Source organism: Danio aesculapii, chromosome 12, assembly GCF_903798145.1.
Source record: "Danio aesculapii chromosome 12, fDanAes4.1, whole genome shotgun sequence".
NCBI classification, from domain to species: domain Eukaryota; kingdom Metazoa; phylum Chordata; class Actinopteri; order Cypriniformes; family Danionidae; genus Danio; species Danio aesculapii.
In genome coordinates, this window is record NC_079446.1 from 27,588,174 (window position 1) to 27,612,252 (window position 24,079).

General features: G+C 38.4%; 1 protein-coding gene across 1 annotated transcript in view; it reads right to left on the reverse strand.

Moving 5' to 3' along the window:
• Nucleotides 1-23,521, reverse strand: part of bmpr1ab (bone morphogenetic protein receptor, type IAb) — a 72,999-nt gene extending 49,478 nt beyond the window's left edge. Inside the window, exons 1-2 of the mRNA XM_056469268.1 lie at nucleotides 23,266-23,521; nucleotides 1,496-1,605 (exon numbers count right to left, since the gene is read on the reverse strand). The gene's annotated coding sequence lies outside the window, so the exon portion shown is untranslated. The remainder of the gene's footprint in view (nucleotides 1-1,495; nucleotides 1,606-23,265) is intronic.
• Nucleotides 23,522-24,079: the final 558 nt, after the last annotated feature.

A 24,079-nucleotide genomic window follows, 5' to 3' on the forward strand; every position in this document is an offset into this window, starting at 1 on the left:
TTTACAACTTTATACTGACTTTACAACTGTGAGTATAACAGCAGTTAAGTCTTTGTTCCCCATTCAAACTGTGACATCTGGACACTTTTTTTCCAGATGCAACAATCAGTAAATTTACATTAACTTTAAAAAGTTCAATTTCAGCCAGAATTTAACAATAATTTGTCTTTATAAAACATAAACCATTCGGTCTAATTGAGCTATGCCAGTTCAGTTTTTTAGTAAGCTGCAGTAACTGACATGGATTGTACCTAGGATTCGTCCAGCGTGTACACACATTACTCACACTATATAAAAAGACACATACTTATATAAACAGGTCCAAACAGTGAAATAGATCACACAAAACAGGTGTCCAAAGTATTCCTAACAAAACCCAGAGTTAGCTGACAATGTCACTTTCCATTATGCCCCATGTGTATATTTGAAAGATTTCCTGCTTCTGCATTTTGCAGATGTTCACTGGCATGTATTAAACATTCCATGCCCCATCTCAAAGTAACTTACCTATATGTGTGTGGTCTGAGTGTTAGCGTAAGTCAATACAGGAACAGATTGGACTGAGTAAATTGTATGGGAATCTCAGGCAGCGCGAGTTCAGTTTATGAATGCAAAATTGTATGGCAACAGGGCAGTGTGTTTGCCCAGAAACCACAGTAACGAAGAAGCTGAAGGAACACGCTGGAAAACTTTAGAGCTGCCCACAGGCGAAGGCCCTGTTTAAAGTCTGGCAGATCACACGGCCTCGTTCAGCTCCACATCCTTTGCAAACATGTGGCTGCAATTGAGTGGAACAGCCTCTCCCTCCAGCGAGCCATCCCACCAGCCCCATGTAAACATCCCAGGTCCATACTACCCTCTGCATCATGGACTGATTGACCCATGCCTCTGAGCGACGACTAAATACTCACTATAGGCTAATCAAGAGTAAAGCCCATAAGTACCTGAGAAAATCCCAACGGTGATCCCGTCTATGTGGTGGTATGGAGTTCTGATGTAAACACAGTTCTCATATGTTGTAGGTCATTAATGCGATGGAGGTGGGCTGCAGGGGGATCTGGATTCTGACAGACCGATCATGCGCCAATAATTATGAGACAGGAAACCCACTGATTGCATAGGTCTGTCTCGGTCTCAGACATAGGGTTAAGGGTTAATCTCTGGGCTTCGGTAATCAAGGTTGCTGCATGATCCTTCTTTCACTATGAAAATACAGCCAAGAGTGGAGGAAGTCAAGAAAAATTGCAGCATTTACAAAATGTAGTTCGCTATGGAGTGAGTCTTTGAAAAAGAGATGACCCTCTGGTAACAGAGAGCAGAACGCTCCAACCATTTACCGGCAGTTTAATTTCACTAAGCCTTCTGGGAAATATGACAAACACTGATTTACAAGTATAAAAACCCACAGATCAAAGGAATAGGGAATAAACTCAATGCTAAAGTGAAGGGGGTATCATACACCAGCACACAAGCAGCAGCAGCAACAGATTCTTACCTGACAGGGTAGCAAATGTGGCAGTACATGATGATCCAGTGTTCTCATCAGTGTCACTATTTACAGAGTCCGTCTGTCTAGAGCTGAAGCCACTATCTCCTGGGAAAAACCTGAAAATGGAAAAGCAAAAATATATATTTAAATATTATATTACATGTTAAAAACTGAGAAGTCAGTAGGTAATTTAGAACCATAAAAGAGCAATATCAGATTAATTTACAATAAATAATGGATATAAAGCTCTGTTTACTCTGGGTATTAAGATGTAGGGCTGCACGATGTTGGAAACATTTTACCTTGCAATATTTTTTTTATTCTACGATATATATATTGGGATAGAAATACAATTTCATTAGATTTGTTGAATAACTATTTGGAAAGAATTTATAATTTTAGATTGATTGGGATGATTCTGTAGGGGAGTGCATAAAATATAAAAAAAAAAACAATCTACAAGCATAGATAATTTAATAAAGAAAAAGATACCAATTAAATAAATAGTATTTTATTGTTTTCAAAGGAGTCGATCTGTACGAAGGTATACAGAAATTTAATAATCAAATGTTAAATAATACCTCATAGTCTTCGTTTGATAAACAACTCAATAAAATGAATTGTTATTCATTTGTCAAAGTAACAAGTGGTACAATTTCTTATGCCTGAATGCTTTTAAAACCCTCACACAGTCATAGGCCTCAAAAAACATTATGATTATCCAGACTCAACATTGTGTATGCTTGCGATGTGACTCTATTGTATAGATATATTGTATAGATATATTGTGCAGCCTTATTAAGATCATTTAGAAAGTCTTGTCAATACAATCACAAGTAAAAAAAAATCCTAAATACATGTGTAAATGGGGTCGAAAACATTTTAAGCCTTGAGTCCACTTTGGAAAACTACATGTGGTGGCAGAAAATACATTTGATCAGATTGCTTTTATTGTGGAGACGCTCATGTGGTTAAATCAATACAAGAAGACCACCTACTCTCGACCTACTGACCATCACATGATTATGAAACTTGTACTGTGAGAAAAAATACCAAAACAAGCTATTCGTACTTATGTTCTTGTGCCAAAAGACAAATACTGTGATCGAAATCACAGTTGACATTCACATTGTATTCATTTGCTTGCTGTTATGTTCAAAGACATTGATTTGTTCAGTCAGTGTGCACCAAATAAGTGTTAGGCGTTCAATAATATATAATATACAATATACATCATCCATGATAAGTACTGCAATACATTTACATTAAGAAGCAACAACAGATATTTTTTCTTAATTACTGTGGTGCTTGTCTGAGTGTAATGAATAATGGGGAAAAAAATGTGTGGCTTATTGGGTAGCAATTGGCATTTCTGTGTGGAGTTTGCGTGGGTTTCTTCCGGGTGCCCTGGTTTCCCCCACATTCCAAAGACATATACTATAGGTGAATTGGATGAACTAAATTAGCCGTATTGTATGAGTGTATGTGAGTGTATGGGTGTTTCTCAGTACTTGATTGGAGCTGGATGGGCATCCGCTGCGTAAAAAATTCGTTGGATATAGCTGGCAGTTCATTGCTCTGATAAATCAGAGACTAAGCCAAGGGAAAATGAATGAATGAATGAAATAAATTAAGGATGTAGGTATTGCGCCCAAAAATGAATGCAAGCTTGAAGCTGATTATGAGTTTAATAGAGCAGCATTAAGCCCAGGACACCCAAATGCATCATAAGACGTGTCTTTCCGCACCCACAAAGGGCAGTAATCTCATATTCTAATTCAACAAAGGAATACCAGAATTCACGACACACACATCATAAGCAAAGAATTTAGTACCATTATCACAGTAATTGTCACTCACCACAGATGAATTTGCTCGTGTAAATATGTCTGCTGACATCTAATAATCCAGTCTTGGCTTGATTGAAACGAACTTTGGAGCAGATCGCTTGTAGTTAGAAAGCAAAATGATCCGAGCCTGGCTATATCACAGTGTAATATGGATATGTAATAGGCATTTATGGCTATTTGAAGAGAGAATTATGAATAAGGTGGGAGGTCATTCCTACCGGTAAATGTGCTTTTCATGTGAAATACGAAAGTGAAAGCATACTGAACTATTAACGAGAGCTGTTTAACTATTAGGACAATTGACCGAACTGCAGTCTAGGCAAGGGTTCTGTATGAGAAAGTCTTACCTCTGATTTATATTTGATGACAATGTTTGTGGGTGTCACCATTCAAAATTAAAGCGCAGCTTTCCGCTTATAATGTCTTGTTGCTCATTGGCATAAATTAAAATAAGGACGCATGACAGCTGAGCGGGACTCCGAAAAATAAACCGTGAAACTGACCAATGTGAGGAGAGTTTACTTGCACGTGACTTGTTTTAGCACTTTTGGTCCGTTTAGAAACTTTGCCGTGTGGAAGCGATCCACACCAAGAACAAAGAGCAGCATTGTAACAATTTTAATCCCTGTTTCAGAACAAATGAATCGATTCACAGATGTGAAAGCACCCTCAATCTGTCAAAATGTTGGAATAAATTGGTTTCTTTTTTTAACTAACACTCACTGTATAAGCTACGATAAAGAGTATTGAGCTGAATCTTGACTATAAAATTAAATTGTAATCAATATATGCGAATTTATAAAATAAATCGTAATATCTGTCAAAATAAAATAAAAAAAACGCTATTAGATATTTTCCCCAAATCGCACAGACCTAGTTTACTGTTACACTTGCTGAACCGTTTACTTGAGTAAGTCACTCTAGTGTTCTAGCACTCTGATTTGTTGCTGAATGACCAGTCATACTGCTCTCTTTAGCTGACAGTCAATAACAATCCTACATAATGAATCAGGGTCAATTCAATACGACTTTAACCTGACAAGAGGTGACGTGTGGAATACACCAAACCAACTAGCCAGTCTGACAACCAATGTCTTGTAGTGTCCTAACTTTTAAACAATGTGACTTTTGAACACCAAAAAATATACAAAGCATGAATGGAAATTGAAAGCTCACAAGATTTTCCCACTCACTAAATGACACTGAATACGCCACACATGAGATCAAAACTGGTGTTCTCCAAGAATTAAACAGAACTGAGACTTTGTGTGGATTAGTGCCCGACACAGCGCCCAAACACTCCTCAGACAGAGTGTCACCAGGCCTGAGACATTCAGATCTGCACAGGTGCCAGGAGGAGTTGACCCCGCTGCCCTCGCTCAAAAAGAGGATTACAACTTATTTCCCAAGTCCAGGAATGTTGACTTCCTCCCAAATCCGAAGCTTTAGAAGTCTTTTCAATAAGCCTCATCAAAAACCAGCAGTTAACTATATGAAATAATTAGCAGCAATTAATCAGTGGCTTGTGTATACACATCACCACTAAACTCGTGTGCGTGATTTGTGACACTTTGCTGGAGTGCTGAGAGAGAAACTGTGCTGAAAGTTGAGAGACGGCTGTAGGAAGTGGAAATCAAACATATGAAGATGCCATCACTGCTGTTAATTCCAGAGGGTTTAGTAAAACCAACAGGGTGTATAAAAACGCAATCGGCGCTCTGAGGGGAGACTAATACGATCAAAGCGAACGATCAGCCATAGCTAATTGAAATTAAAGCCCATGAAATGAGAAGGTTAGTGTGGTTCAGTGAGGCGCTAGCGATGAGAACACAGATGCCTGGAGGGAGGGCTCAACTGTGCATGCAAAGCACCCACTCGTTTTTTTACACCGTGATTACGATGATCCTTAATGTTTGTGATATTTTACAAGCTCAGAGAGAGCACCCAGTCACGATTCAGTGGGAAGGCAACAGCTGAGCTTTTCTGTCAGAATCTTTAGTTGTGTGAGATGACAGCAAACTTGTTTACTGCACGACTTTGTGCGTGCCTTAAAACCAACAATCAATGAGCAGAACGCCACAAAAACTTTCTTTTAAACGGTCAGAGATTTCTTCCAAGTCTACATGTGAACTCTGTAACCCCGGGAAGTGTTTTTATCAGTAGGACAACCACCACACATCTCCTTTTGCGCTGAAACAAACACTAAAGCAAAACAATGCATTGAGAGGTGTGACTGGCAAAGAATAAAGGAGAGAGGCAATAATTAACCCTGGCCTCACAATAGTTGAAGGGTGATGACCCCCTTGTAACACATCTGTTCATATTCACCATTTAGGAACTCTTACTCATTTCCTCTACAAAGCAGAGACCTATTATGGAGGAAGTCATTCAATTACAACCAGCCATTCGCCATTCATTTAGGTTACAGCCCAGAAAGAGAAAACACAATGTGGGCTATTGCGCATTGTGCTGTACAAGACCTTCAGCTAGACTTGTCTTCTCAAATCTGCTTATCAAACCCAGTCATGTTTTAAAACAACATTGCATAAAGGAGTTGAGAAGCTGAGAGATATCATAAAACTTTTAAAATGATAAATTCAAATTCAAAAAAGAATTTTGTTGGTGAATTATATCCCTAATAAGCTCAAATAGCAAAGAGAAATAGAAAATGCATGTAAAAAAAGACCTTGGGTCTTAAGAGGCTATGTGAGTTTTTAGCTATTTTGATGCCAATGTTGACATCTGTTGCTCAATTAGGGTTAGGGTTAGGGTTTACTTTTGTCAGTAAAATAGATCGATGCTATGATCTGCAGTAGGGCTAGGCGATATAGCAAAATCTCAATAATAATTTTCTATTTTGAACGATAACAATATACATTTCTATACAAGTTGTTAATTCTTCCAGATTTAAAAGAGTATCCCAACAATGACTTAAGCCACAAAAATTAGAGGGGCCATTAAATGGCATAACATAAGTTTTCAGTGACCGAAAATTTGATATATCTCTGATATCAACACACTTTTAGATTCCCATTGTTGCACATTTCTGTTGTTCGGTCTATATAGATCAATATAGAGTAAAAAAGTCCAGAGCCTATTATTGTTATTTACATAACGATTTATTTCATCACGATTTGATATCATATTGTTTATCGGCCCAACCCTAATCTGGAATGCAAGCCCTATGTGAAATACAGATATGACAGAATTTTAAACCATTCCAAAGCCGCAAACCATGTTCTCGCCTTGGTAAAACAAACAAGCATCTCACTAGTAAATTGTTGATGGTTGAGGACTGTAATCAATAGGGGTGTCAAAATGAATTGTTTCTTCGGTGCACTGTGATGCAGATGCAAATAATTCGGCATCGGTTAAGTAATAGATTCCAATAGGGCTGGGTATCGAGTTCGATACTTTTTAAGCACCGACCGAACCGTCTCGATACTACAGAGTATCGAAAAAATCATTTTCGTTCGGTACCAAATTTCGATACCCAAGGGTATAATCTTGTCAACGTCAGTGAGCACCACTTGGAGAAAACCTGCATCCTTAACGTGCCCTGATCAAATGCTGGTGATTGGCTGCGGCGGGGAGGCTGTCTTGAAAATCAATAGTTTACGGCGGTTACGCCCACTCGCGCAGAGCTTGTCAAAGTGTCAAACAGACAAACAAAATCAGTTAACTTTTAGCACTTCTTGCTTGTGTACCGTTAAAGTTTAAGGCCCCGTTTACACTGCAGATAAATGTGACCCAATTCAGATTTTTTGTTCATATGTGACACAGATCGGATCTGTATGATGACCGTGTAAACAGAAAAAATGCATGCATTCGGATATTCAGCGATCTCTTTCAGGTCTCCTTCATATGTCGAAATAAATCAGATATAAAACGGATATGTGATAATGCGACTGTCATGTAAACAGGCATATCGGATTTATTGAGGCGTTCTGTTCTGATCATCATTAAACTTGTGACAATGAGGTGCTTCTCCGCAGTTTAATGATGTAGAAGGAAGAGCGTGTGTGGAGATTCCGACGCGGTAAACAACAACAGCAGAGGAAACATGGAGGAAAGTGGTCAGTCGCCACAATTTGCTCCCACCAGACCTGAGATCTCTCTCACACATTCCTCTGAATGGTGGAGGACATCATATCATAAAATATCAAATTCCATATGCAAAGCATTGTCAATGCACTATGATATCGAATTGAACAGAATCGATGGGATGATAATCGTAACCGAACCGTGACACCAGTGTAGGTTCATACCTCTAATAATAAAAATAAAAGTTATTGCTGTGATGCACAGGATTTATACAATATTGTACATTCAGAATATGGTTTTAATTAGTCAATTGTGTGTTGTTGGCTTACTATGTAAACAGACCTGTGTACTGAGGTAGTGAATTATATAACAACAGGCCTGTCACAATAATCAATATATTAACTTATCGCACAACACATGGCCATGACCGCAATCATTTTGGTGATGCAATATATATCGAAATACGAATATATGAAAAAAAATATCAGCAACATTTTAGTTGATTGCGCAACCTGTCTATCTCTATTGGAGGTGTCAGTGTTAGCGTCAAACACTACAGTATCTACAATAAATTACTATAATTTATTTTCATCTGGGATCTGTTACTTTGTTCTAGTTCTATTTACCTTGCATTTTTTCACATCCATATTCCAATGTCTGATTAATAAATTGTTAAAATGACTATAATTAAATGAAATATTCTTGGGAATAAAATCTTATATGTTCTTTGGAAGTGTGTACTTGCATTATGATGCTATTATATTGTCATTCTGGAATCAATGAGTGGCATAAAATGTTGTTAAAATGATAATAATATTGTTTATTGCTAGATTTTGGAGATATGAGAATATATCATACGACAAAAAATTGTTATCGTGACAGGCCTATATGACGATTGGTTGAAGTTTTCTTTTTTAGTTCAATAATGTTAGTTTTCTAATAGAAAGTAAATGAATAGAATGAACAGTGTTACAGAATTATCAAATTCAACAAATAGAATTGTCAAATGTAAAATACTTTTGCATAGTTTGACTGTACAAACTAATTGAACCTGGTAAAGCTATTATTGTTTCTTGTGCCCAAATGCTTTAAACACAAATGGAATGTTTGCACAGTAACAAATCTTAAAACCATATAAATGAACTTTTACTCTATTATAGTATAACTTTGCAATTAATCCACAAATCACATGCATTCTGAACTGTGGTGCCTGGTCAACTATGATCCATACTTGACATTGTACATTCTGCAATGTGACCATTGTGGTTGTGCACATAGCGATGTAGATGCTGAATCGTCATATTGTGCAACCCTAATTTAATTAACGAAACATTTTAAAATGCACAGAATCGCATGAAAAAGGAATGAATGACAGCAGTAACAGTCCCTCAACTGCTCCAAAAACCTTTCACACTGACCTCTGGCCACCAGGGCATCCTTATTGTCGAGCCCTGGGGTTCTGTACGCATTTAACCTTTATACACACAGAAATTTTAGCCTGTTTTCTTTGGCTGCGATGGCAGGACTTGCTGGAGGGCTCAGTGCTAATGAATGCTTTTTATTGAGGGTTTTGTTCAGGTTCAACAGTGCTATGAGCACATGCAAAAGTTCAGATCGAGAGAGTGAGACTCTGGAAATGCCCCTCTTTATAGCCGTGTGGTTCTGTGCAGATGCCAAACAATTCTCAGACCTGACATAATGCACTGCAGAAATGCAGACGGCATGGTTTTGGTAGATCTTTCCATAATAAAATGTCAAAAATAACTACCCATGCAAAGCAGAGGGAAACCATCCAATAGTCAAGCTAAATCAAAACAACATGCAAATACTAGCATACATTTTAAATTAACCATAATATTAGGGCTGCAACACATAGCCAGTTTCAAGGTTTACCGTGCATGGTTTGGAAAAGTCAAGGTTTTTAAAACCGCTAAAATTTTCTGTTATATCGTTCCTAAGGTATATGCAAGGGTTTATGTGTTTTTAATGTGCTGTAAAGAATTCTGTGTTATTGAAACTAATGAAGACAGCACAAGTCAATGATTTATTTGAATTATTTAGCCTGACATGTTTACGGTTCCAAAATATTATTAATGTTTCCTAAAATAAATGGGGAGGGGGGGGGTCGTTGCTGTTTTTTTTACCCAGACATTTAAAATTTTAAAATAACTGACATTTAAATGACATTTAAAAATAAGAGCAGTACTTTTAGAGCAGTAATCACAATACTGTGATTCCGTGATATTTTTATCCAAGGTTATAATACTGTCAGAAACTTATACCGGCCCATGCCTAGCAGCAACAACTAATAATTGATTAAATCAATAATTATCAATAATGAAATTATTTGTCAATGAATGATTTTATCGATTTGTTGGGCTGCTCACTTTATTTTTGTACGATGACAAGATACACAGCCACTCGCATAATGAAAGGTATGGAACCAGCTGCAGGAAAAAGCATGCACCCTCCATAAGTCCTCCAAGACATGGGAGCACTTTACATTAAACTGCTCTAAGGCTGATTTACACTTCTGCGTCAAGTGCACACATATGATCCGGCACAGCCTTTGCGCAGTCACAAACCCAAACCTCTTAAAAAAAATGTAACTACATGTCGCAACGATGCGTAGCTCAAGCTCTGTGATTGGTCGACTTGGTAGCTGTGATGAGTGTGAGCGGTGCTGAGAGCTGCAAGCCCGATGGAGCGAGTGTTTACAAGCGTCGAGTCCCGTGAAGGAGCTCTACATAGAAACTCTTGTTTTGCGTTTACCTTATGATTAAAGTTGTTGCACGTCCGCCGGTTCCCACCTGAATGAGCAAGTTTTAGCTACTTGTACATCAAGGTAGCATTCAGAAAAAACAAAACAACCGTGAAGAAACTTGACACGGAGGAACAAACGATCTCTCAAACGATCACTCTGTGCCACAAACTGAATAGTATTTACAACTTTATTACCTGTTAGTCACAGCCTATGCAGGTTCTGTTCACTAAAGTAGACGCGCGCACATCTATCATTAAGTAGGGCGCGCGCCCGCTCTCTCTGTGGTAACAACTCACGGTCAGCAGCTCACGTCACGTGTGATTTCCCGGCCGCGAATACAGCATTATATGAAGACAAAAATGACATTTTTAGTTGAATTATACCCTATAAATACAGTGTGTGACTCTTTCAACATCATTTGGAGGTGTCCGTGTCGCTGAGCAATGTATGTGAAACAATGAAAAGACTCATGCAGCCGCCTTTGCTTCTCTCCTGAACTTGAAAATATGATTGGCAGAATCGTAGAAATGCTGGATTAGGATCGTCTAGGGGGTCGAATCGAGATCGCAATCTTTTTTCGATTAATTGTGCAGCTCTATTTCAAATGAAAGCTTATTAAACTCGATATGTGACTTTTGCATTTTTAAAACACAATTAAACATAAATAATATCCTATAAATTATATTTTATATATTGTTGTATACAGTTGCAAGCAAAACATCAAATTAAAATAGCATTACGTTTTTATCAAATTAATCGGAAATAAAAAATAATCACGTCAAAATAATCGTTAGTTGCAGCCCTGCATAATATTTTTAAACATCATTGTAGGAAGAATTGTGCAAAAACCTAAGATAAACATGGTGACAATTTCCAGCAATACAGTATGTCACCACCTGACTGGTATAGAAGAGTAGCAGCTGATAGTAAAGCTAAACATTGGGAGGTCTCGACATTGCAAATAACGGGCACGTGTGTACTTTGCACGCTCAGCTAACCACAACCAACTCTGCTCTATTGTCCTGTGTGGTCACAAATGCACTCCCCAACAAAACAATCCTGAAAGACATGGCATGTCCCATACAGAGCCAGATAAAAAGAAAGACATGGAAAAGGGTATTACGTAGAGCTCAACAATAGGCAATTTAGTGGTTTCCAAATACAACAAGTGTTTTTTTATACATTTCTCTCTAAAAATCCAACATCAAGTCGTGTTTACAGCAAGCTTAAACTGCATGCATGAAAGATGCACTTTGCTTCTCTGTAGTAAACAGGATTTGCGTGTGTATGTGTGTGTGCGCGTGTGTTATTTCAACCTGAAGCAACTTTTGTCCTTTCTCAAAGCTTCTCAAAAGAATCATTCTTCACTTGCCAGTTGCGAGCCATTTGTAGACTTGGCATTCATTAAGGTTTGAAGATAACATTTAGTGAGAAAAGATTCACCAAGCAGCAATGTGCGCTCCATCTTTCCATGCACTAAAAAAAGGGAAATAAACACGCTGACTGAGATAAAATCTCCCCAGACTCAATTTCAGCTGCCATTCAAGGCTCTGAAACTAGCTCTATTCTGTTTTTTTTACTACCTTGTCTTAATACGGCCAAGCTGAATTACACAGAAGAGCACTAAAAGCCTGTGCCATGCGACACCATGTATTGAGAATTTAAGAGATAGTCTCTCAAAAAATATAGAATTCTGTCACTATTTATTCACCTTTATGACTTTTAAAACACATTGAACATTTAGGTTTTAGGCTGATTTATAGTTCTGTGTCAAGCACACATGCGTATGGTACAGTGCAGCTAAAAAATGACTACACGTCGCAAGCTCTGTGATTGGTCGGCTTGGTACCGGTGAAGAGCGTGGGTGGTGCTGAGAGGCGCGAGCCCGATAGAGCGAGTGTTTACAAGTGTTGAGTCCCAGGAGCTACAGACCGAAACTTTTGTTTTGTGTTTACCTATATGATTGCTGAAGAGAGCACTCTGACATGTTATTCAGCAACAAATCAGATTGCGAGTGTGATGTAAAGTGACGTAGCAAGTAAAGAGCCAAGCCGTCAAGGATCACAAAGACGTCGGCTGTAACTCTGCTACATTCTCAAACATTTGCAAACGATATGGATTATTAGATTCATTCATTCATTCATTCATTTTCTTTTCGGCTTAGTCCCTTTATTAATCAGGGGTAGCCACAGCGGAATGAACAGCCAACTTATCCAGCATATGTTTTACACAGCGGATACCCTTCCAGTTGCAACCCATCACAAACAGCCATACACTCATTCACACCCATACACTACGGGCAATTTATGGTACCCAATTCACTTATATCGCATGTCTTTTGGCCTTGTGGGGGAAACCGGAGCATCCGGAGGACAAGCAAACACGGGGAGAACATGCAAACACAGAAATGCCAACTGACCCAGCCGAGGCTCAAACCAGCAATCTTCTTGCTGTAAGGCGAGAGCGTTAACCACTGCGCCACCATGCTGCCCCTGGATTATTAGATGCAGCATGCGGAGAATGCAGCTCTCATTTCAGTTGGATTTCGTTCATTTGGTGTGTTCACGAAGCTTTTAGGTTTCAATGCGATCAAATGCAAGGAAACAACAGAGTTGGGTTTCGTTGGTGCTAGTTGTTTGCCATTGGATTTGTGTGTCCCGGCCATAAAAGTTAGCTTCTTTATAGTGTTTGCATGCGTGCGTGTGTTATTTCAACCTGAACAACTTTTGTCCTTTCAAAAGAATGCTTCTTCACTTGCCAGTTGCAAGTAGGGCTGGGCGATTTGGCAAAAATGCAATCTCGATTATTACTTTCCATGTTAAACAATAACAATATACATTTCGATACAAGTTGTTAATGCTTCCAGATTTAAAAGAGTACCCCAACAATGACTGAAGCCACAAAAATTAGAGGATGAATTAAATGGCATAACATATTTTCGTTCGATAAATTTTCGGTGGTCAAAAATTCGATACATCTCTAATATCAACACACTTCTAGTTTCCCATTGTTGCATATTACTGCTGTGTGACTGGCTCTTAGATCAATATAGAGTAAAACGTCCAGAGCTTGTTATTGACATACATTTTATCGCGATTCGATATAATATCATTTATCGGCCCAGCCCTAGTTGCAAGCCATTTGTAGACTTGGCATTAATTAAGGTCTGATAGTTGTAATTGCTGCATGGTGTATTCTTATTAAGTTGAAACATAAATTACAGCAGTGAGAAAACAGCAGTTAGGAAAGCATCTGATAGCAGAAGCTCAGGAATTCAACACTTTTTACAGTAGATTGTTTCGAAGCTAGCCCATTTTCTGTGTTAAATAAAAAAAAACAGTACCATTGTTGTTTTTAATTAGAGTACTTTTCATTTAATCCTAGTTTATAGCAGCTCTTCAATGTTTATATTTTTACACACAGACATTTGACCTCAACAGACTGACAAACGAAATGAGAAAACTCCACCTAACACTAATATATAATTGCCACAAACCAATGATAATTTTAATGGTGTTTATAAAGTGAAACAAACTTTTACAATCTCTATTTGAATCATTGTGATAGCAGTTTGTTTTTAGAATTTCATTTGAAGTATTTTGGGACTTTAAGCAAATACAAGCATGTAAAACTAAAAGTGTCTTTGCTTAAAGGAACGTCTGAGTTGGAGTGATATTGCTTTCTTGTCTAATTCAGCTTAGGGCGCACAGGGACCGAAACCTGATTCTTTTCCCCTCTCTTCCCCCTTTCCACTCTCCCTCCCTCTCATTCCCTTTCTCTCTCTCTCTCTCTCCTCCCCCCTTTCCAAGGAGAAGCTCTTCTAAGTCCAGACGACGGCCCACAGGCTGAAAAATAAAGATCGAGTCATGCATGGAGGAAACAGGCCACCATTCCTCTTTTAAATACAGCCATAACGATATATAAATAAAGAAAGCCTGGCTCTTAGGGAGAAAATTAGATTTGGTTCACTCTTCCCCTCCCACTTCTGGTCTTCTATTTTAGTTGCAAGCAGAGCACAGGCCTTTTTCTGGCCCGTGGCTGCAGGAGCAATTCAGATCGCTGAAGGTTTCGTCTGCTCCTGGAGGTGGGAGGGGTGCAGGGTTCTTTATATTGTTAAACCCACATCTTGATCTTGCACTTGCAAACATGCCAGGAGATTACAAAAAAAACATGATGCAAATGGCAAGAAATTTGTGGTTTGTGAGAATGAACAGATGCAGGATGCATCTATTTGACTGTGAATGTGAATTCCTGTGTCAAGGGTAGGGCTAACCTTATAAACATGCTTCAGGGCAGGCAGTCCTGATTATATGTCTCCGTTTAAACAATCCATGCACTTACATAACAAATTGTTGTCTTATTAATACCTACGACACAACAAAAATCACTTGCTTTTTCATTTTTTCTTCTAGTTTCCTATAAAATATCAAAACATCTTTAAATATGATTAGGAATCAATTATACGCAAGATATTGGAACTTCTTTTAGATAATAAATTAGTTAAAGACTGGTCATATGTCACCCCACATTTTGAATTCCCACTTTCTCAGTTTGAACACTTAAGGGATGTGTGCGTATACAAATATTATACAAAAGTTCTCCTATAACGTCTGCATTAAGGCTGCACGATATTGGAAAAATCTGATATGACTACAGTTTCACAAGATCCACAAAAGAGGTAAAAGCTATGCAAAATCAAAGTAAATCTACTCGCTTGTGCGTTTGTTTTTGAAAACTACTAGTTTCGTCTAAGGAAGAATTAAGGTCAGTGGTTTTGTTATGTGATCTGTACAACGAGCCCTACCTTCTCGTTGACAGGTACAAGGGTGTGTATATGACATGTACAACTAAACATACCCCAAGTAACTAATTTAAAATTAGGGCAGCACAACATTAGAAAAACCTGATATTGCCAAATTTAATTTTTCTGTGATAAATATTGCAATATGACTACAGTTTCACAAGATCCACAAAAGAGGTATAAAAGCAATGCAAAATCAAGGTAAATATACTCACTTTTCTTGTGCGTTTGTTTTTGAAAACTACTAGTTTGGTCTAAAGAAGGATTTAGGTCAGTGATTTTGTTATGTGATCTGTACAACAAGCACTGCCTTCTCATTGACATGTACAAGAAGAAAGCATATATGAAATGTACAACTAAACATAGCCCAAGTAACTCCTTTGAAATTAGAGCTGCACGACATTGGAAAAATCTGATATTCCCATATTTTATTTTTCTGTGATAAATACTGCGATATGAATACAGTTTGACGTTTTTCTAGGGAGCAGTATTCTGGTACATAAATGGAACAATCACAATGCAATAAATGCTATTCTTACTTTGCCGTCTCGTTTCTAGTCCAAATATCTAAAAGTTCTTAGATCGAGTAAAAATATTGTTTTGTTTTCAACTTGAGAAGAAATAAATTAAAAAGACAAAAATTATAAGAAATAACTTTTTTTTGCATAAATCATTTACAGTATATTACATATAAATATGGTAATTAAATACAATTCTGTGGCTCCTATTCAACTAATTCAGACTCAACATTGCATATCTTACGATGTGACTATTGTGGATGTGTACATTGCGATATTGATGCTGAAACTAGGGATGCACGATATATCGGCGGCCATATCGTTATCGGCCAATAAATGCTATTTTTAATGTTATCGATATCGGTCCGATATCAAAATTAGGCCAATATCTTTAAGCCGATAGATTATGTCGATGTCGATGACAGCAGAGTTGCCTGTCTCTCGTTTTGTTATTTAACCTATTATTTTTATGCAACAGTCAAGTTGCATATTAACTTGCTATTCAAAAGAAAAGAAAAGACCCTATTTTGAGCATGATGATTCATGTGAAATCGTGAATATAGGTCTATATAAATCACCTTGCATTTTTTCAATTATTGCTTTCATTTAATTATTGTTTTTTTGCTTTGAATAAGCTATTCTAAGATCTGTTCAAACTTATGAAGTTTTTTTTAGTTGTTCATTGTATAAAAATATATTATTTTGAAATATTTAAATTTATCCTCTAATATATCGGTCATCTGCCTCCAAATCCAAAGAATTATCGGTTATCGATATCGACTCAAAAATATATTTCGGTACATCCCTAGCTGAAACAATACATTGTGCAGCCCTAGTCTGCATCAAACTACATTTACAAATATGATTTGATAAGCACCGAGAGCATATTAAACGCAAGCAAAGTGTCTAATGCTACAAATTAGTTCTGTAAAAATAGAATGTCAAAATAAGAATGACAAGATGATGACAAGTTGAGACAAGATGGCGGCGCGTTCAGTTCGCGAAGCCCAGCGTCTCTCCAGTTTCTGCAATTTTGCGGTATTATTCCTGCTCATTTCGGGTCTGTTCGTGCAGAACAGCAGTGCCTTTACATCGTACACCCGACAGGAAATCTTGGATATTGGATTGTGCATTCCGGACAGTTTTATTAACAATCTTCGACTCATCCCTGAGATCGCCAGAACACCCGGGTCGAACAGCCCTACACGGCCGGGCAGAAGTGCTCGGAGGCGGCGCAGAGAACGTAAACAAAGACGGGGGAAGCGCGGCGGGCTAAGAGCTAAGCTAAAGCTAACACCACACCGGCTGTCTTTACCCAGCATCTTTCTCGCCAATGTACGGTCACTGGTGAACAAAATGGATGAGATTCGACTGCGCATCAACCACAGCAAAAGATTATGGAACTGTAATGTCATGATTTTCACAGAAACATGGCTAAACAGCGGGATACCAGACAACGCTATATCGCTAACGGAGCATCAAACATTCCGAGCAGACAGAACGGCGGATGACTCCGGTAAGACCAGAGGCAGAGGATTATGCATTTATATTAACAAAGCTTGGTGCACAAACTCTGTCATCGTTGGGAGACATTGCTCTGTTAACCTGGAATTTCTAATGGTTAAATGTAGACCGTTTTATCTGCCACGGGAGTTCACCTCCACCATAATAACTGCTGCTTATATACCTCCCGACGCTGATGCCAAGCTTGCTATGAATGAACTTCATGCAGCCATCAGCAAACAACAGACTGCTCACCCGGAGGCTGCTTTTATTGTTGCGGGGGATTTTAATCACTCAAACTTAAAGACAGTGCTCCCCAAATTCCATCAAAACATTTTCTGCCACACAAGGGGAAACAAAACTTTAGACCAAGTTTACACAAACATGGCTGAAGCATATGCTGTGACCCCCCTCCCCCACTTGGGTCAATCAGATCACCTTTGTTTGTTTCTCACCCCCAAGTACTCACCCATCGTCAACCGTGTGAAGCCATCAGTAAGGACCATCAAAGTGTGGCCAGCGGGGGTGGACTCCACACTCCAGGACAGGTTTGAACACACAGACTGGAGTATGTTTGCTTCCCAGGCCACATGTGGCTCTCACACAGACATTGACAGTTACACTTCCTCTGTTCTGGAATATATCAACACCACCATAGACAGTGTTACAACCCAGAAACAGATCACCACATACCCAAATCAAAAGCCATGGATGAACCAGGAGGTGCGCCTCCTGCTGAAGGCACGCAACACTGCATTCAGATCAGGGGATGCACAGGCCTACAGCACTTCCAGGGCTAATCTGAAGAGGGGCATCAAAAAGGCCAAGCACTGCTACAAGCTAAAGCTAGAGGAGCACTTTTCCAACTCTGATCCTCGGCGCATGTGGCAGGGCATCCAGGCCATCAGCAACTACAAACCCAGCCAGTCCACCCCCACAGCTACAAATGTCTCCTTCCTGAACGAGCTAAATGACTTTTATGCCCGCTTTGAAAGAGACAACACAGAACCCTACACCAGGAACACTACCTCAGCCGACCACTCACCTATCACACTCACCTCCTCAAAAGTCTACACCGCACTGAGTCGGATCAATGTGCGTAAGGCTGCTGGGCCAGATGGTATTCCTGGGCGTGTCCTCAAAGCATGTGCAGAACAGCTCACTGGGGTATTCACAGACATTTTCAACCTGTCGCTTAACCTAGCAACTGTGCCAACATGCTTTAAAACTACCTCTATTGTGCCGCTGCCCAAACACTCCAGCCCAACATGCCTGAATGACTACCGCCCTGTAGCACTCACACCCATCATCATGAAGTGCTTCGAGCGGTTGGTCCTGGCACATCTGAAAGACTCTCTGCCATCCACACTGGACCCACATCAGTTTGCCTACCGTGGCAACAGGAGCACAGAAGATGCCGTCTCCATAGCACTGCACTCTGTCCTCACACACCTGGACAATAAAAACACTTATGCACGAATGCTGTTTGTTGACTTCAGCTCAGCATTCAACACTGTCATACCCTCTAAGTTACTGATCAAACTCAGAGACCTGGATATCGACACGTCTCTCTGCAACTGGGTTATGGACTTTCTGACTAACAGACCTCAGAATGTTAGATCAGGCCACATCTGCTCCACCACCGTCACACTCAACACTGGTGTACCACAGGGCTGCGTGCTGAGCCCCTTCCTCTACTCCCTTTTTACCATCGACTGTAGGCCTGTGAACAGATCCAACACCATCATCAAATTTGCAGATGACACCACAGTGATTGGTCTAATCAGCAATAATGATGAGACTGCCTACAGGGAGGAGATACAGCATCTGGCCACCTGGTGCACCGACAATAATCTGCTCCTTAACACCAGCAAGACCAAGGAGCTCATTGTGGACTTCAGGAAGGGACGAACAGGCTCGCATGATCCCATCCACATTAATGGGATGGCCGTTGAGCCTGTCTCATCCTTCAAGTTCCTGGGGACCCACATCTCAAAGGACCTTTCCTGGACCACCAACACCTCCAGCCTGGTCAAGAAGGCTCACCAGCGCCTATTCTTCTTGAGGCAACTTAAGAAGAACCAGCTTTCATCAGCCGTCTTGGTGAACTTCTACCGCTGCACAATAGAAAGCATCCTGACCAACTGCGTCACAGTCTGGTATGGAAGCTGCTCTGTTGCTGAGCGTAAGGCACTGCAGCGGGTGGTGAAAACTGCCCAACGCATCACAGGGACTACACTGCCAGCCATTGAGGACATCCAGAAGAAACACTGTCTGCGCCGAGCACGCAGTATTCTTAAGGACACCTCTCACCCTGCTCACAGACTGTTTTCTCTCCTGCCTTCCGGCAGGCGCTTCAGGCTCCCCCGGACAAAAACCAGCAGACTGAGGAACAGCTTTTTCCCCAGAGCTGTCTCTCTTTTGAACTCTGCCCCTCACTGACTCTTTTGCCTCCCCAATACACCCCCCACATTCCTCTAACTTATACTCCTCACAATCACTGCACTATTTAACATTTGCACATTTAAAGTTTGCACATATTCATTGCACTGATTCATTTATTGAACTGTACATACCCACTGCACATGGACATTTGTAATTATGTTTATCTGCACACTCCTGATTATTAATAGCATCCTGTACATATATTCATTTATTGTAAATCTGTTCATAGCTAATACAACCTGTATATAATGTTGATAGTACATCCATCTGTAAATATCACCATAGTTTTTCTATAACTGCACTTTATAACTTATACCTGTATCCTGCACTTGCTGCTATTGCACTGCTGGTTAGACCTAAACTGCATTTCGTTGCCTTGTACTTGTACATGTGTAATGACAATAAAGTTGAATCTAATCTAATCTAATAACATGTTGTCAGCTTCAGTATAAAAGATATATTCATGGATAAATAAAATAAAGCAATACACTTCCGTACTCATTAATACATATGTCAAAATGTTTATTTTATTTATTTTATAAAAGAATAAAGATGTCTTGCTGACAAAGAATGATAGTGTGGCAAAGTATAAAGATTTAATTATTATAATAATTTAATTATTTTTTATTATTTTAGGGTTGCACTCTGACCTCAAATTATCCTTTCAGAAATATGCCTGTCTTAATATATTTTGGGTACATACACTTTTCACAGATGTTTAGATGATAGACTAGTCTAAACAAATGCAAATAATAATATGATTTGCTTCACAGTAAATAAATCTTTATTCAGATAAGATTTGAAGCAATATCTTTCACACAGTGGTACATGAGAATACATCTGGCGGCTAATGCATGCAACAGGAATCTCCACAGCCCATTTAAGGCATGCATAAAGAGACTCCAGTCTGCCTTCAATTAACATTATTCGCACTTGCCAACATGCAAACTCAAATCTGTTCACAAAGATATCTCCACAATCGAGCAGTTTCAGGATATTTAAGTAGCTGAAAGTGCCCTGTGTTTACTTGAACAACTATTCGTATTCACGACAACACCAAGAGAGGGAAAATAAACTGTAGGCATTAGGTCTATTTGTGTTTCCGAACACTGCCACTAAAAAAAGAGAGGGCTTCTCAGAAGAGCCAAGAGCAAGCGCAGGCCTCTCTGAGGTTCTCTGTTTTTCATTTGGAGCTTTCAGCTTTTTTCCCCTTCACAAATCTGCAAGACCAATACCACGGTAAATTAAGATATATGGATAAAGCTGCCTCTCTCCTTGTAGGAGATTTATCTCTGTCTCTGTTCAATAGCCCCTGGGAGTAATCATGGGTCTGTTCATTCTCTGGGTGTTGTAGAGGGTCAGCAGGACCAAAAAAAGATTTACACTTATTCTAAAAGTTGCTCTCAAAGAACTCAAAAAAAAAAAAATCTTACAACAAAAAAATATGCCATAATTTCTCACACACACAAAAAGATGATTCAATTGTGGTAACAAACATCTAAGCAAAATCTATTGTCATATGTACAAAAAAGTGTCTTCATAACCAAAACAATATGTTAAAATACAAGACATCAGCAGAACAAAATCAGCATTAGAAGTTGTATTACTGTACTGTAAACTGTTTTTCCTAAAATAATGATGATGATGGTAGGGTTGCACGGTTTACTGGTACTATGGTAGTGTCGTGATAGTTTGGCTCCAAAATACTGCCGGTGCCACTGTAGTTTGTAAATGCTAGTATCGTCATTAACGGTCTATCTACAATATAACAATATATATCTATAAAAACAAGTTTGTGCAACAATAGACCATTTTATTTTAATAATCTGCGGAGCTCTTTAAGGTTGCAAAACTGTGTAGAACTCTTTTTAAGGTTAGCCTATTGCACATTTTCTGATGCTTCAGTCTGAATCTGTATCAGTTAATTTCTGCTTCTGTCAATATGATTTAGTAGCTACAACAACCAAATTTTTAATTACTTTGGATTCTTACCTGATAAGATTTAAAAAAAAACAATAGATTCAGGATTGAAATAATTTTTGACCACTTCATAAAGACTAATTTGGATGGAAAAATGCTTTTTTTGTAACGAATTTCATTTGGTATATTTTGTATCTTTATTTTAATGTATTTTTTGTAGGTCAGTTCTCTACAAAATAAACAAAAAGAACGAATTTTAGGTGAAGTGGGGTGCAAATACTTTTTTCAATAAAGAGGGAATCATTAATTCAATTCAAGTAGGCCTATTATAACATGTAAAATGTAGTATTTCTGACAATTTTCTTTATTTCATGGATTTGAGTTATGAATTACAGTATCACAGTACTACTTGGGATCACGATATATCAGCTGGTATAGTATCACAACATGAATTAATGGTATCGCGACAACTCTAGATGATGGTAATATTAATGATGTAAATAAACTTAATTTAAGGAATAATTGCACAATTAAAATACAAATTGTATGTGACTTCTCATACTGAGAATGAGCTGTTACCTTTGAGGAAAATGTTTAGAGTTCCTCGCAGTAGAATAAATAGATATAAAAAACTCTTTTTATCGAGTCAGTGTGTATGTATGTGTGTATATATATATATATATATATATATATATATATATATATATATATATATATATATATATATATATATATATATATATATATATATATATATATGTATACATATACATATATATACACACACACACACACACATACATAAATATGGAGGTGTGTACGTAACTTTTGGGGGGTGAAGGTGGAAATTTATTAATTTATATACACATCTGCTTTTTGTATGTTTGTATAGTTTTTCTATGTATGTGATGACTGCAGCTGAGGGCAAGAGCCCAGGACTAATTTCCCTAACTGGGACAATAAAGTTTAACCTTAATAGCTCTAAAAATATTTCATTTAACAGTTATAAAATGATCTGTTTGACTACAATTTTCGACTTCAGTGATTGGGTCATAAATATCAATGGCTATATGTCATTGTTTATGTCAGCAACAACAGTATTTAGAGGAAGAAATAACCAAATTAACGTAAACTAAAAAATAAAGATTAGAGTTCATTTGTGGCCATATAAATGACACATATAATAGCATGAATAAAAACAGTATTGTTGGTAATACAATATTTGTAACGAACAGCATATTTTGTTCATTATTGCAGTCGTGATTATGCCAAAAAGCATAAATAAAGCCACTATTTTCGCTCTTTTATTATGAGGTTTTGTGGCAATCGCTGGACAAACAAACCATGCAAATGCCCACAGACTGTATGTAAACATTTACATTCGCTTAAAAAAACGTGCGCAGTCTGTCATTTACTATTAAAATGCAGTAAAGTTAATGCAAAAAGAACATAACCCTTAACTCTAATCAAGAAGGAATTGTTTTCTATTCATCTTCTGACAAAGGCCAATCCAAACTACACAAGCAGGTAGTCAACGTGATTTTACGCGATGCATGTTGGGACATGACAACAAAACCCAAACACAGATGCTATCAAAGCAACAGCAAACATACAAACAAATACAACACCAAACAAATACCATAAACAACACAAAGCAGCGTAGATGGACCGTATAAATGAGGTTTGTCTTAAATGAGAACATAGGTGTTGTAGAAAAAGGTAATATAATATGGCATAATCAAGATTGATTGATGACACGCAGACGCGGATGTGCAAACATTCTGAATACCTTTATCTGATATTTATTTAGTACCGTATTCGTTAAGAGCGTCTATTATTTTGCAAAACGAAACCATGACAAGAGACACAAACTTTCCCCCTCCACTACCGGAAAGAAAATCATCACACAAATATCCGGAATTCCCACTTACCTATTTGTTGAAGCTGCTAAAACAGTCCAAAGCCTTCCAAATTAGGACTTATGGCACGTGACGAAGGGCTACTTCAAAGCGTGAATTACAAAGAGTTTCCCTGGTGTGGTTCTAGGTGATTTTACTCTCTTTCGAGGACGTTTTTCTCCTGTTTGTTTCGTTCTTTCCTCTATAGTTGTGCCTCTCTGCGAGGGAACATTCCACTCGTGCACGTAACGCGATGAGCCCTGATTCAGTCCTCCAATCACAGCCTCGTGCTGCTTTCATCCTCCAATCACTGCCGCGCGTCTGACCGCGAGCGTTTTACTCGAGGACGCGCGCGGCGAAAAACAAGCGAGAGAAACGCGCTGGAGAGCGAGGCGATGGATGAATGGGAGGAGGTCGAAGCAAAATCAGAACTGCGGGCGCCATCTGTTGTCAAATTGGGGAAGTGTTTAATAGGCTATCGTTTTCCATTTTAATGTATAATGAATATAATCTAGTATAATATTAACGAAGTGTTAAATGCACATATATTTCAATATATATTTGATAATGTACACAAAAACAAGTGGGGAGAAGTATGAATTTATAAACAGAATGTAAGATTGAAGGACGTCATCACTCTGAATTACATTACCATCTACATGGCAGTTTAAGTGTTGCAGAAACTGGCTAGTGCCAGACTCACCGGTTGGTATGAATTTAGATAAATACGAGAAATTTAAAATACACTTTCGTTGAAGCAGGTAATATTTTTTATACTATTTCAATATTTTTATAATGCTGTTAAAATAAGTAATTAGGTGAACACAGTTAGAGCAACACAGTGGCT